Source organism: Oryctolagus cuniculus, chromosome 1 (genome assembly GCF_964237555.1).
Source record: "Oryctolagus cuniculus chromosome 1, mOryCun1.1, whole genome shotgun sequence".
NCBI lineage: Eukaryota > Metazoa > Chordata > Mammalia > Lagomorpha > Leporidae > Oryctolagus > Oryctolagus cuniculus.
In genome coordinates, this window is record NC_091432.1 from 56,202,141 (window position 1) to 56,216,145 (window position 14,005).

Sequence of the window (14,005 nt, forward strand, 5' to 3'; positions counted from 1 at the left end):
TTATTCTCTTATAGCAACATATGAGAGTTTTTCTGTTGCTTTAAATTGTAGATATTTTGCAGTAAGTTAAACTGCCATATCTAGTGCTGGATTCAAGTGCCAGCTCCTCCATGCTTTTGATCCAGCTTCCTGTTAATGTGCCTGCAAGGCAGTAGATGATGTCCCAGATACTTTGGTTCCTGGCTTTGAATTTGGGCTGGCCTAGCCCCAGCTGTTGTAGGTATTTGAAAGTAAATCAACAGATAGAAGATCTCTCTCTCTCTCTCTCTCTCTCTCTCTCTCTCTCTCTCTCTGCCAATCTGCCTTTAAAAGTGAATGCATAAAAATAAAAAGCATACTTTTTAAATTCTGCCAATCTGATCATTATAAAAGAGTATATCATGATAGTTATAATTTGCATTTTCATGTGGCTAATAAATGGACAAGTTTTCTTGTTTACTGGCCTTGCGTGTTTGCTATGTAAGAAGATGCCTAGTTGCTTTTTTTTTCATTTTTTTCTATTTCTCATTGACTTATAAGAGTTATTAAAATGTTCTGAAACAAATCCTTCAGTTATTTACACATGTTACAAATGTATCTTCCCAGTTTATGACTGTCTTCTCTCTGTCCTTACATCTCTTTTTTTTTTTTTTTATCTTTTGTTTAATGAATATAAATTTCCAAAGTACGACTCATGGATTACAATGGCTTCCCCACCCCATACCGTCCCTCCCACCCACAACCCTCCCCTTTCCCACTCCCTCTCCCCTTCCATTCACATCAAGATTCATTTTCGATTATCTTAATATACAGAAGATCAGCTTAGTATACCTTAAGTAAGGATTTCAACAGTTTGCTCCCATACAGAGACATAAAGTGAAAAATAATAGATGATATTTTTTTAAATGATGATGAAATCAGACCTATTGTCATGTTTAATCCCAGTGAGAGTCAAGTTGGGAATTGATAATTTCTTTTTTTTTTTTTTTACAGAAGATCAGTTTAGTGTACATTAAGTAAAGATTTCAACCATTTGCACCCCCATAGAAACACAAAGTGAAATATACTGTTTGAGTACTCGTTATAGCATTAAGCCTCAATGTACAGCACATTAAGGACAGAGATCCTACATGAGGAGTAAGTGCACAGTGACTCCTGTTGTTGACTTTACAAATTGACACTCCTGTTTATGGCATCAGTAATCTCCCTATGCACCAGTCATGAGTTTCCAAGGCTATGGAAGCCCCTTGAGTTCTCCGACTCTTATCTTGTTTAGACACGGTCATAGTCAAAGTGGAGGTTCTCTCCTCCCTTCAGAGAAAGGTGTCCTTACATCTCTTAATGAATATCAATTTGTAGCTTTAATATAGTTGACCTTATTAATCATTTATTTTGTGTTTTGACTTTTTTATATATAGCAAGAAATCGTTTCCTACCATAATGTCATACAGATATTCTGATATCCTTTTTTTAAGATTTGTTTTATTGGGGCGGGTGCTGTGACATGGTGGGTAAAGCCTCCGCCTGCAGTGCCTTCATTCCATATGGGCACCAGTTTGAGTCCTGGCTGCTCTACTTCCAATCCAGCTCTCTGCTATGGCCTGGGAAAGCAGTAGAAGATGGCCCAAATCCTTGGGCCCCTGCACCCATGTGGGAGACCCAGAGGAAGCTCCTGGCTCCTGGCTTCAGATCAGCGCAGCTTCAGCCATTGCAGCTATCTGAGGAGTGAACCAGCAGATAGAAGACCTCTCTTTCTGTCTCTGCCTCTCCTATTCTCTGTGTGTAACTCTCACTTTCATATAAATAAGTAAATATTTTTAAAAAGATTTATTTTATTCGTTTGAAAAACAAAGTTACAGAGAGAGAGAGAGGTTCTCTATCCTCTGGTTTACTCTCCAAAGGACCACAATGGCTGGAGCTGGGCCCATCCAAAGCCAGAAGCCAGGAGCCTCTTCGAGTTCTCCCACGTGGGTGTGGGGACCCAAGCACTTAGGCCATCCTCCAGTGCTTTCCCAGGCACACTAGCAGGGAGCTGGATTGGAAGTGGAGCAAACAGAACCAAACCAGTACCCATATGGGATGCCAGCCCTACAGGCCAGGACTTTAACCTGCTGCACCACAGCACTGGCTCCTATTCTTATATTCTTTTAAAATGCTCAATAACTTTACCTTTCATGTTTAAATTCTTAATCTATCTGACAATGATTTTTGTGAATTGTATGAGATGGCTATCCAGTTCATCTTTTTCTAAATTAATAACCATTGTCTCAGAACCATTTATTTAATGCTACATTCTTTCTCCACTGACTTACAAAAACACTTTTTTGATATGTCACATTTCTATGAATATACAAGCCTATTCAAGAGTTCTGTTTTCCTGCTTAAACATGAGCATAACATAGTCTTCAGGTTTGATAATAAGTTTTAGTATCTGCTGAGACAAGTCCCTGTGTTGTGTCTTCTTGAGAGATGTGTTACCTGTTCTTTGCCCTTTGTTTTCTCATATAATGTTAGAATAGCCTCACTGAATTCCATGAAACACACTATTGGACCTTTGACTAAAATTGCACTGAACCCAAAGATTAATTTAAGAAGACCTGACTTTTTTATAAGTCTTTTATCCATTTACATGATGTCTTCCTTAGTGTATATAACCCTTTAATATACTTAATAATATGTCATTCCAAGAAAGTCTTACACATGTTTTGTGAAATCCCTTTCTAGTCATTGCAATTTTTCATGTTGCTGTTCTAAACGTTGTCTTTTAAAATGTTTTCTAATTGTTTTCTGCTTTTTCATATGTATGGAAATACAGTGAACTTAGCTATTACTTTGTAAACTTCACTAATTTTAATAATTTGTATGCATGTTCTTTTAATTTCTGTAAGTTTACAATCATAACATCCATGATATTTCTTAGAATACTTTTCAAATTTTATATATATATCTTTCTTATTACCTTGCAAAGAGCTATACCATAACATTAATTAGGCATGATAATAAGTGCCTTTTGTAAAGTTTAATCTTAGAACTTTGGCTTTCATAAAAAGTTTAGTTAGATATCCCACATCAGGTTTAAAAGTTCTCTTCATTGGTGAGTTAAGAATTGTATCAGAATAGATATTAAATTTTATGAGATATTTTTTCTGCAACTATCAGTTTTGATGTACAGTTGTTTTCATGGATTACTGTACTTTATATGTTAACAGTTTTTTCCATGATTGAAATAAGACTATAATTTCTCAACCTATTATACTAGTACCAGAAAATTAAATCAGGAGTGTTCCTCTGTGTCTCTTCTGTGAAACACTTCATTTTATTTTGAAATACTGTATACCTTAAAAGTTTGTTAGGACTCATTACTAAGCTGTCTGAATCTAGTGTTTTGTCAACATATTTTTAATTCCAGTTATAGACTGTTCAGATTTTCATTTCTTCCTGTGTTGTTTGATGATTTTGTCATAATGATTTGCCCAGTGTTGATTAGGGGCTTTCTTATTTTGTAAAAGGGTTTTTTTTTTTTTTCATTTTGAATTTGTATATTTATTTTCTATTTAATTTCTGTATTCATTTTTTTCATTTTGTTCTATTTTTTATTTCATAAGCTAAATCTTCAAGAGAGGTATCTCACTTTTTGAATTAGAAGTTCCCAAACTTTCTGGGTTCAGAGTTGACAGTCTCAGCCTGTTTTTCTTGGGATACTCCAGGACAAGAGAAATACCTAAGACCTTAATTTTTTATATGTTTCTACCAACTTAATATTCAATATTTAAAACTGAATAACCATTTGAAAAAATTAAACATAGAATGAAAAAATATTTACATTTCATTTTAAAATAGCTGTAATTGTTTACTAATGGGATGTGCACCTCTGTTGGAGATTGTACAACTCCTTGAACTTTGGGATTAGATTGACTCTACCACCAACATTTCCAGCTTTGGTTTTGGCATAGTATTTGCTTTTTAATCACAGCAACCACTGAATACTCAGATTCACAGAGATGCAATGTTGTTGATAATAATGTAGTATGATATAATGTTGAAACTGTAAATTACTTCAGACGTGTAATGTCAAGTGATACCCTGGCAGATATATTGAAAAACACTGCATTTTACCTCAAAATTAAGTTATACCACATGATTTTTTCAATTTCCATGTAATAGCCCATGGTGACTCATCCTGTGATTTGGAACCAGGCCATGAGGCATTCTCATTCATTCATTTGAGGAACACAGAATGACAGAGTGCTCCCATCTGGTGGCTCATTCCCCAAATACTCATGGTAGCAAGGGGACTGCGAACTTAATTCAGTTCTCCCACATGGGTGGCAGGAACCTGGCTGCTTGAACCATCATCATTGTCTCCTGGGGTCTGAATTAGCAGGAAATTGGAATCAGGACCTGGAGCTGGGAGTTGAACCCATGTACTCTGATGTGGGATGTAGGCATCATAACTGGCATCTAACCACTAAGCCTATATAATATTTCCTGGTGTGACTATTCTGTTTTTTTCATATATTTCCCTTTTGATGAGAATTCAGGTTCTGTCCAGTTTCTTTTTTCATCTTGAATAAAGCTTCAATAAACATCCTTATATGTAAGTATTTACTGCTAGTTTTTTATTTCTTTGGGTTTGATTCCTGGGAATGGAATTTCTTGATCACAGGATATATATATATTTAGTTTTAGTAGATATTGGCAGATGCTGTTTAAAAAGGCTGTTACATTTCTTATCTCCCCCAGAAATTCTTGAAAAATATATCCTTCCCTATATCCCTGCTAACGGTATTTCAGTTTCTCTTTTAAATGTTGGTCATTTGCCAAATTGGGAGAGAAGATATGATAAAAAGTACATATAAAGAATTTTGTTTAGTTCACTTCTGAATCCCACCACCTAGAATAGTGCCTGACCCATGAAAAGCATCAATAAATATTTATTGATTGAATTGATGCAGGGGTAAATGAATTAAAGAATAAACTAATTTCATTTTATTTCAGTTTATGATCCCTTGACTATTGTGAATTTTAGCCTTTTTAAGTTTAATTTTATCTACAAAACAGATCATCTACTTATTCATTCCCCACATAGTTGCAACAGCTGGGCCTTGGCCAGTCTGAAGTCAGGAGTTAGGAACTCCATCTAGGTCTCCCAGTTTGGTGACAGGGATACAAGTACTTGAACCATCACCTGCTACCTCCGAGAGTACATATTAGCAGGAAGCTGGGTCAGAAACAGAACCAGAACTTGAATCCAGGCACTCTATGTGGAATGTGAACATCCTAAATGGCATCTTAACTGTCATACCAAATGCTCATGCCCTTTTTGTTGTGTTTTTTTTTTTAATGTGGTGAATTACATTGATTAACATTTTGATGTGGAACCAACTTTCCATTCTACTTGATCTTGATATATTAACTTTATAAATACTGTACTGGATTTGATTTACTAAAATTATTTGTATCAGTCCTATGAGGGATGTTAGTCCATAATTTTCTTTTAATGTCTTTGTCTTGTTTCAGTAACAGGATATTTTAACCTCATAAAAGGAGTTGGCAACTGTATCCCCTTATTTCCCAATAGAGTTCATCTAGAATTGGTTTTCGTATTAGTTCACTTTTCATTACTTTAACTAAAACACCCAGGAGGTGCTTCTTAGGAAAGAGAAGATTCATTTGAGTTTACGGTTTAGAGGTTACAGTTCAGCATTCTGTAAATGCTGTTCATGGTGAATGTGGAGGAATGATCACATGGTAAGCCAGGAAGCAGAGAAAGAACAGTGAGGCAGAACTTGAACTCAAATAATAATCAACATTCTCAAGAGAACCACCCTCCAAGAGCATGCCCCCGCAAACCTAAACACCTCCCCCCAGACTCACCCCTCAGATACCATAATTAAATCAAGATTCACCCTTAATCCATCAACTATTAACACTGAGAAGACTGATTTTTTAATTCATCCACATGACCTATTGTACCAGTAACAGTATTATTTCTTAATGTATATCTTAGTATATGCTATTCTTAATAGTATTTATTTCTTAAATATTTGGTAGAATTCACAATGAAGCCATTCAGGCCTGCATTTTTCCTTGTGATAAGATCTGTAACTACAAGATAAATTATTTCATATATGTAGTGCCACCAAGGTTTTCTGTTTCTTTAGAAGATCTTTGGCCATTTTATTTGTAGTTCAGTATATTCATATTCTCTTATCCCTTTATATCTGTAGAATCTAGAGTAATAGCTTCTCTCTCATTTCTTCTAGCAACAGTGTGTATCTTTTCCTCTTCAGTCTATTTAGAAATTTATCAATTTTACTGAACTTCTCAAATGAGTTCTTGGTTTCACTGATTTTCTCTATTTTTATGTTTTCAAGTTATTGAGTTATACTGTGAACTTTATTGTATCCTTCTACATCCTTCATATTTAATTGATTGTTGGCTTATTTACTCAAGATGGAAGCTGAGGTGATTAATTTGAGACCTTTCTTCTTTTCTGGCATAGCATGTAATGCTATAAATTTCTGAGAGTACTGCCTTAGCAGAAGCCAACACATTTCTATGTATTTTCATTTTCATTCATTTCGGAATACTTTCTCATTTCCCTTATGGGTTGTTTTTGAACTTGTGTTACTCATAATTATGTTATGTGGTCTCCATGTCTTTGTAGATCTTCCAGAGAGTTTTGTTAGTGCTTTATAATTTTTTGTTTTTCTCATTTCAAGTTTATTAAAACTTTAGCAGTACAAATTATCCAGCTGCAGATTATCAAAAGATCAACTCAATGAAGTCCACCTTTAAAAAAAAGACAAACATAAAACAACCCAAAAACAATGAAAACAACAAAAAGGAGATTCATCAGCAAGTCTTAAAACTTAATATTTGAGACAAAAATGGAGTAAGTGTACAGGACTCACTCATCCACTTTTGTCTTTATCTGTTCCAGGGCTTGATTCATGATCAAATTTTTTGTTTTTATCATGTACGTGATCATTTTCTTGACCCTTTGATTTTTGGTATTCTTTTTCAACTGAGGATCTGGTCTTCTCTTCTTCCTTATTTTTCAGCAGGGAAGACTTTAATTCATTGTCCTGACTGCTTTGTTTCATTTTTAGGAATGGACTTTGATCTCTATCAGGTTTTTTCCCCCTGTTATTCGAACTATTATGATCACGACTTTTAGAGTACATTCTTTTCTTACTCTCAGAATTTGCATTTCTATGTGAACTCTTACTTTCTTGGTTTCTGTATTTTTCTCTGTTTCGGTTTTGACTTTCTTCTCTCTCTGAACTCCGGGAATCTCTCCTCCTCCTCCTCCTGTCTTTACTTCTAGATCTTCCTGGTGTTGCTCGTCTCTCTCTGCTGCGGGATCTTCCTCTTCTCCTGTACTCCAGTTCTCTGTAACTATGGTACTCCTTGCTTCTGCTGCCATCTCTGTCATGGCTTCTAGATCTCACTCTTCTGCTCCTGTCCCTACTTCTGCTCCGTTTCCTTGTTCTACTATTGTAACTGTGTTTACAGTTATATCTCGTTCTCTACTCTTAGGTTGTGCACGTCTATCCTTTTCCTTACTTTTATGATGATCATGCTCTTTACTTTTTGATTCTAATTGTTTAGACTTCTCTTTACTTCTGCTCCTTTCCTGATGTTTTCCTTTAGAATCCAATGGCTTTTCTTTTTCTTTAACATTCTCATGATCTCTTTCTTTTCTCTTTGACCTCATCCTCTTTTCTTCGTGTCTGTTGTGTTTTGAATCTCTTTCCTTACTCTTTGATTTCTCTTTGCTCTTACTTCTGTTTTTAGATTTGGCTCTTTTCCTCACTTTGTTTTTATTATATTTTTCATCTTTTTCAAAGTTTTTTCTGATCTCTCTCTCTCTCTTTGCTGTTAGATTTATGCTCTTTAACTTTTCCTTTTCATTTTTTTCTGTTTGGACTCTCAGACACAATTACTTTTCTCTCTTTTACTTTAATTGGGCTTCTTTTTCTTTTATTTCATTCAATTCACTTTTATCCCCTCTGATCCATTTTTCACCACTTGATACCCTCATTCTTTGAGCTCTCTGCATCTCTTGCCTCCAATGTGGAGGAGTCTCACTATATCTGAAACAATCCCTTGATCTGGATCTGGAAGGAGTTCGATAATGCCTTAGTCCTCTTCCTTTAATTTTTCTGCCAGATCTAGTAACTAAAAGTCATCTCTGGTATGACGCAAGCTGGGAGTTAGGCAGGTTGCTTGCTCGCTCACTTGCTCGCTCGCGCTCTCTCTGCTTTTCCTTTCCTTGTCATCAGCTTTAGGAGGACTTTTTCTCATTAGGAATCTGTTTTCTGGTATAAGAGGGATCTCTTCTGGATGGACAGTAGACTGGGGCTACACTTCAAGATTCTCAGCTTCACTTTGACTAGATGCACTTTTCTTGCTTTTCTTTTGCTTCTTCTTTTCTTTCTTATGTTTTCGGGAATTTTTCCGATGTTTCTTTTTTCCTTTTTTTTTATTTCTCTTCAGAAGCACTTTCAGAATCAGAAGACTCAGAAGAGGACTGAGAATCACTTGAGCTATCTGAGTCACTGGATGAAGAGGAGGAAGATGATGACGACTTATGCCTTTTCTTTTCTTCTTTCTTAACTTTAGATTTGGGAATTAGCTCTCCACAACTGAGTATCCGTACCTCAGCAAATGGTTTGCTAGCTGCATCTGTTTTCTGGTTTTCTATTTCTGTCACAACTTCTTGACCAGAGATTACTTGCCCAAAAACAACATGGGCATCATGTTGGCTTCATTGTTATGAAGAATTGTGAACCATTTGTATCTTTCCCTCTGTTGGCCACTGACAAAAGAAACTCTTCGTTGTGTTTAACAGCAAAACTCTCATCTTCAAAAAATCCGCCATAAATAGATTCTCCTTCTCGTCCATTTCCCTCACTGAAGTCACCACTTTGAACCATAAAATCCTTGACATCTCTATGAAAGAGACAACTCGTATAATGTAATGGCTTCTGAGTTGACTTCCCTGTCCCCTTTTCACCTGTACAAAGACATCGAAAGTTCTCGCAAGTTCTCGCAGAAAATAATTCAAAGACAACTCTTCCAGCAGGTTGATTGTTAATGGCAATATCAAAAAAACACCGAGGACACTGAACCTTTATTCCCATGGTCCTAGGGTTCAATCTTTAAATTTAAAAAGACAGAAAAGGAAAAACCAACACCACAGGACAATTGATCCAACCATTTTGCTCCTGCACCGACAGTTTCCTCTCCTGGGCCCGGTCCTTAAAAGCACTTCAAATCTACCGCCGCCAGAAAAGGCGTTAAAGCCTACTAACCACCTCCCTCCCCCACAGCCCAGTCCTGGCGTCTAGTGCTTTATAATTTAATTCTGTTATTAGAAAACATGCTTTCCAAAATTTTAATCTTCTTTTTTAAATTTATTGAGACATATTTTATGGTCCAGTATGTGCTCTATACTGGCAGATATTCCTTTTGTACTTCAAAAAATGTATATTCTAGAGAAAATCTTTATGTGTATATAGCATTATTAAATTTGCCATTCTTTTATTTCCTCCTAATTAAGATCTTTTGTCTCTCCAGTCACAATGGTTAGGATTTTTTTCAGACATCATTTTCTTATTTCTCAAGTCTGCACTTTAGTTTTGAGTGGTCACCAGGAACAAAGTTTACAGATTTCTAACAGTTATGTGAAAATGAAACACACTTTTACCCAAACGTTTTTCTACTTATTCAGCACAAAGTCATCAAGACTCAGTGTGAAAAGGGGGAAAAAACAAGGAAGGTGAAGTATTTTTGTAAATGCAATTTAAGCCTGATTATAGATAGCTTGCAAGAGAGACAACTCAGTTTAATAACAAGGTCATAGGGAGAAGATCCACCTCCTCATCTTTGAATCTGCCTGGCTTTGAAGTCTTTGAAGTTCAGGCTAATCTTTCCTCTCTTTTATCTATGTCTAGTTTTATGAAAAACACTTGATCACGTGGTTCCAAACCTCCTGGTTTTTTTTTTTTCATTCTGGAGAGACTGGCATTTTTTACTTGCCATATGAGAAGTTTAGTGTCCCCTGGCATAAATTTTCTAACAGTTCTCCAAAAATAGCAACCAGAGAAATAGAGGAGGAGCAGTCATAGGAGAAAAAGAAGGAAGATCACACTTATAAATTTGGGACTACACGACAAAGAAATTATTAAAGGTATTACAGTCAAATACTGCATTACTTCACATGACATTTGAAACGGAGTACTGGATACTGAATACTTGAAATGTGGCCAATTCAAATAGAGATGTGCTGCTAGTGTGAAACACACACTGGCTTTTGAAGATGTAGTCTGAACAAGGAGCTAAAAATATGTCGTTAATGATTTTTATTTGTATCTCAGGTTAACCAGGTTTTATTTGTATTGGATTAGCTAAAGTATGTTTTAAATATTTCATTTTGCCTGTTTCTTTCTACTTTCTAATGCAGCTACTAGAAAATGTTAAATTACACATTTGGTTAACATTGTATTTTAGTCAAACCTAATTGCTCTAGAAATTCTTCATCAAATTTTGGCCCAAGTGGTTTGCTTTACTTTACCTCCATTCATTTTTCTTTGACTCTGATAAAAGACTGGGAAGTGAGGGGTGAGGATGATGGAGAACATCAAATACCTCATTTACAGATTTAGCAAACTTGCTTTTTAATTAACGGAACTAGCATGAAATTCAACCCAAGCTATTAAACCTCTGGTCTGTGATTCTGTCTCAAACTTCAGACTTTGTTAAGTCCACTTTACTTAGATCTAATTACAATAATTTGACTGAAATTTAGGCAGCCAGTTAGGCACAGGTATTAGAGATGTACTTTTTAAAAAAAATTTATTATTTATTTCAAAGGCAGTTACAGAAAGGCAGAGGCAGAGAGAGAGAGAGAGAGAGAGAGAGAGAGAGAGAGAGAGAGGTCTTCGATCCACTGGTTCACTCCCCGAATGGCTGCAATGTGCTGGAGCTGGGCCGATCTGAAACCAGGAGACTGGAGCTTCTTCTGAGTCTCCCACACTTGTGCAGGGGCCCAAGGACATGGGCCATCTTCTACTGCTTCCCCAGGCCATAACAGAAAGCCAGATTGGAAGTGGAACAGCCAGGATTTGAACTGGCACCCATAGGGGATGCCGGTACTGCAGGCGGCGGCTTTACCCACTATGCCACAGCACCGGCCCCTGGAAATGCACTTTTAAAAGGGCAAAAGAAATCCGTTAGGTATCAACTTTGCCACTAAGGTGGGTTATTTTACAAAAGATCATTGCTAAATCCCTCCTATCTGCCTAGATAGCCACAGATCACAGCATGATCTCCATGTGCCAGGAAGAACCTGCTAGAAAATGGTGAAGATCTATAACCTGTTTTAGATCTAGAAAATATGCCCCTTTTGTATACCTTTACATTTTTTATGGTTACTTAAACATTGTTTCACAGGTTCAAATTTGCACATTGATAGTGATCATTATATTCCTGCACTAGGAATTACATTTGAACTGAAATATTCTAGTCATGTTTTCAGAGAGTGACATCTTCCCATAAAGCCTATCTCACCACACAAAAAAATTCTTTCACTGGATTTGAATTGCTAAGGCTATCTGTTGTGGAACTCAGCTCTGGCCTTGTTATCATCATCATCATCATCATTATCATCGTTGTTGCCATTTTTAATTAGGGTGTGTTTCAAAGAAGATTTTTCAGTTTGAGGAATGACTTTTCTAACAACACATCAGAAAGTTGTTCAGCCAAGGTTTTGACCATTGCCATGGCCTCTTGAGACACATCTCTTTGGAAATGAAGTAATTTTAAGGACACTCTTTCCCAATGCGGTCTGTCACAAGCACATAGTGAGCCTAACACTGTGTTCTGTAAACTTTATGCTTCTAGCTTCTGGAATCCACCCTCATCGCCAAGATGTTTGCAAACAGTATCTGTCTAGATAGCCACAAAAAGGATCATTCTTTTTCTTGGCCACTTTTAATTGAGCCAGTTGAAATCATAAATGGAATTTCAAAAAGGTTTAGACAAGTAAGTAAAAATTAGAGATCGAGTCCAAACTCTTTTATAGATAAAGAAACTAAAGTCCACAGAGGTGGTTTGTTCACGATCACAGATGTAGACAGTAGCTTACTTATAGGGATATAGATCTTAATGCTGTCCATTCTTAAGTTTTTTTCTAATATAATATAGGTAGTCTTTAAACAATAGTGTTGGGTTTATACCCATAAAAGAGTTCTTCAGAGTTTTTCTTTGAAAGAAAAAAAATTGTTTGAACTCATATAGGTAAGCTAACTTAGTTTTGGAAAATTTTATTGAGCTAAACAATGCCTTTCTCAAAATGGGAATCAGTGGACCTCATTTCTAAGGCAGAATATGTGTGTAAAAGAGCTGATACAAGAAGTAAGCACTTGCTGCAGTAGTTAAGACTCACTTTGGGACCCTTGCATTCCACATCAGTGTCTGAGTTTGAGTCAGCACCTCTTGGGATTCCAACTTCCTGCTGATGCACACTCTGTCAAGTCCCTGCTACCCATATAGGAGACCAAGGTAAAGTTCCCAGCTTCTGGCTTTGGCCTGGCCAGTCCTGGATACTGTGGGCATTTGGGGAGTAAACCAGCCGATGGGAGATATTTGTCCATCTGTTTCTGTTTCTCTTTCTCTCTTTCAAAAAAAAAAAAAATGTGAAAAAAACTGAAAAGTTTATGTTGATTCAAAATAATTTTGAAATCTATGCGTACTTCATAATATTAGTATAATATTATAAGTATTTCCCAATGAACTTTCTGAAGGACACTCATCCATGTATATGCATTTCTGATCTCTCTTCTCCTACAAGAATGCTCCCCCTTTTTTTTTTTTGGTTTTTGTTTTTTTGTTTTGTTTTTCAGTAACCTTATTACTCCTTTTCTCATGCAAATACCTGCCCAGCCCCTTATCACCTTTTCAGGAACAGTCACAGCTAGCTACATTCTTCCTATTTTGTATGTTTTTGTGTTACTTAGGAAAGTTATAGCCAGAAAACCAAAAGTCTGTGTTTTAGAAAAATATAAGTGTTTTTAGACTAATTCCAGCTAATTGTTTTGCTCTGAGAAAGTGATAGGAATTAAGTGAGTTTTAGGATGTTTCAATTTCAAAGTTAACTCTCAGATCCATTCAAAAATACCATGACATTGTGTCGGGGGGAGGGGAGGTTGTAGAAGCATACATGATTCTTAAAATATTTATTATGTTCTGATGCCGTTTCTTTGACAATGTTCCAAATAAAAAGTTAGATCTAGTTTCTACCTGAGATTTCTATCCAAGGCATATGTCACTAATGTGTACAGTGTTGTGCCTGATGAGTTTTATGTGGTTGCTACAATCTCTAATATACTTGGCTACTTACTGAATGTTATTTTCTATTCCTTCAGACTACATGACTATATAAGAAGCTAGTCATTTTTTTTAAATTTTTTTAATTTAGTAAATATAAATTTCCAAAGTACAGTTTATGGATTACAATGGTTTCCCCCCCCCCCATAATTTCCCTCCCACTCACACCCCTCCCATCTCCCGCTCCCTCTCCCATTCCATTCTCATCAAGATTCATTTTCAATTATCTTTATATACAGAAGATTGATTTAGTATATATTAAGTAAAGATTTCATCAGTTTGCACCCACACAGAAACACAAAGCGTAAAATACTGTTTCAGTACTAGTTATAGCATTACTTCACATTGGACAACACATTAAGAACAGATCATAGATCTTAACAGTAGATCCAGGAAAAAGTGGACCACAGAGTCCAAGGAATTAAGTCAGTTTAAAAATGAAATGACTTTATAGAAAATAAAATTAAATTATATGACTAAATATATAATCTATGATTAGGAAAAACCTGAATAATAGGTACCAAAATGTTATGCATTGGTTATTCAAAAGTGGAGATGTTTATCATAAGATGTTTTGCTTTCTTTTCACTTACCTGTGTTTCCTAGATCTCTTATAGTGAAATACAAG

General features: G+C 35.9%; 1 protein-coding gene and 1 pseudogene across 7 annotated transcripts in view; one reads left to right on the forward strand and one right to left on the reverse strand.

Annotated features, from left to right (window-relative positions):
- The window catches only part of SBF2 (SET binding factor 2), a 523,890-nt gene that overhangs the window by 330,121 nt on the left and 179,764 nt on the right, over nucleotides 1-14,005 (forward strand). The gene's annotated exons all lie outside the window — the stretch shown is intronic.
- On the reverse strand, nucleotides 6,874-9,230 carry LOC100347208 (peptidyl-prolyl cis-trans isomerase G pseudogene; annotated as a pseudogene).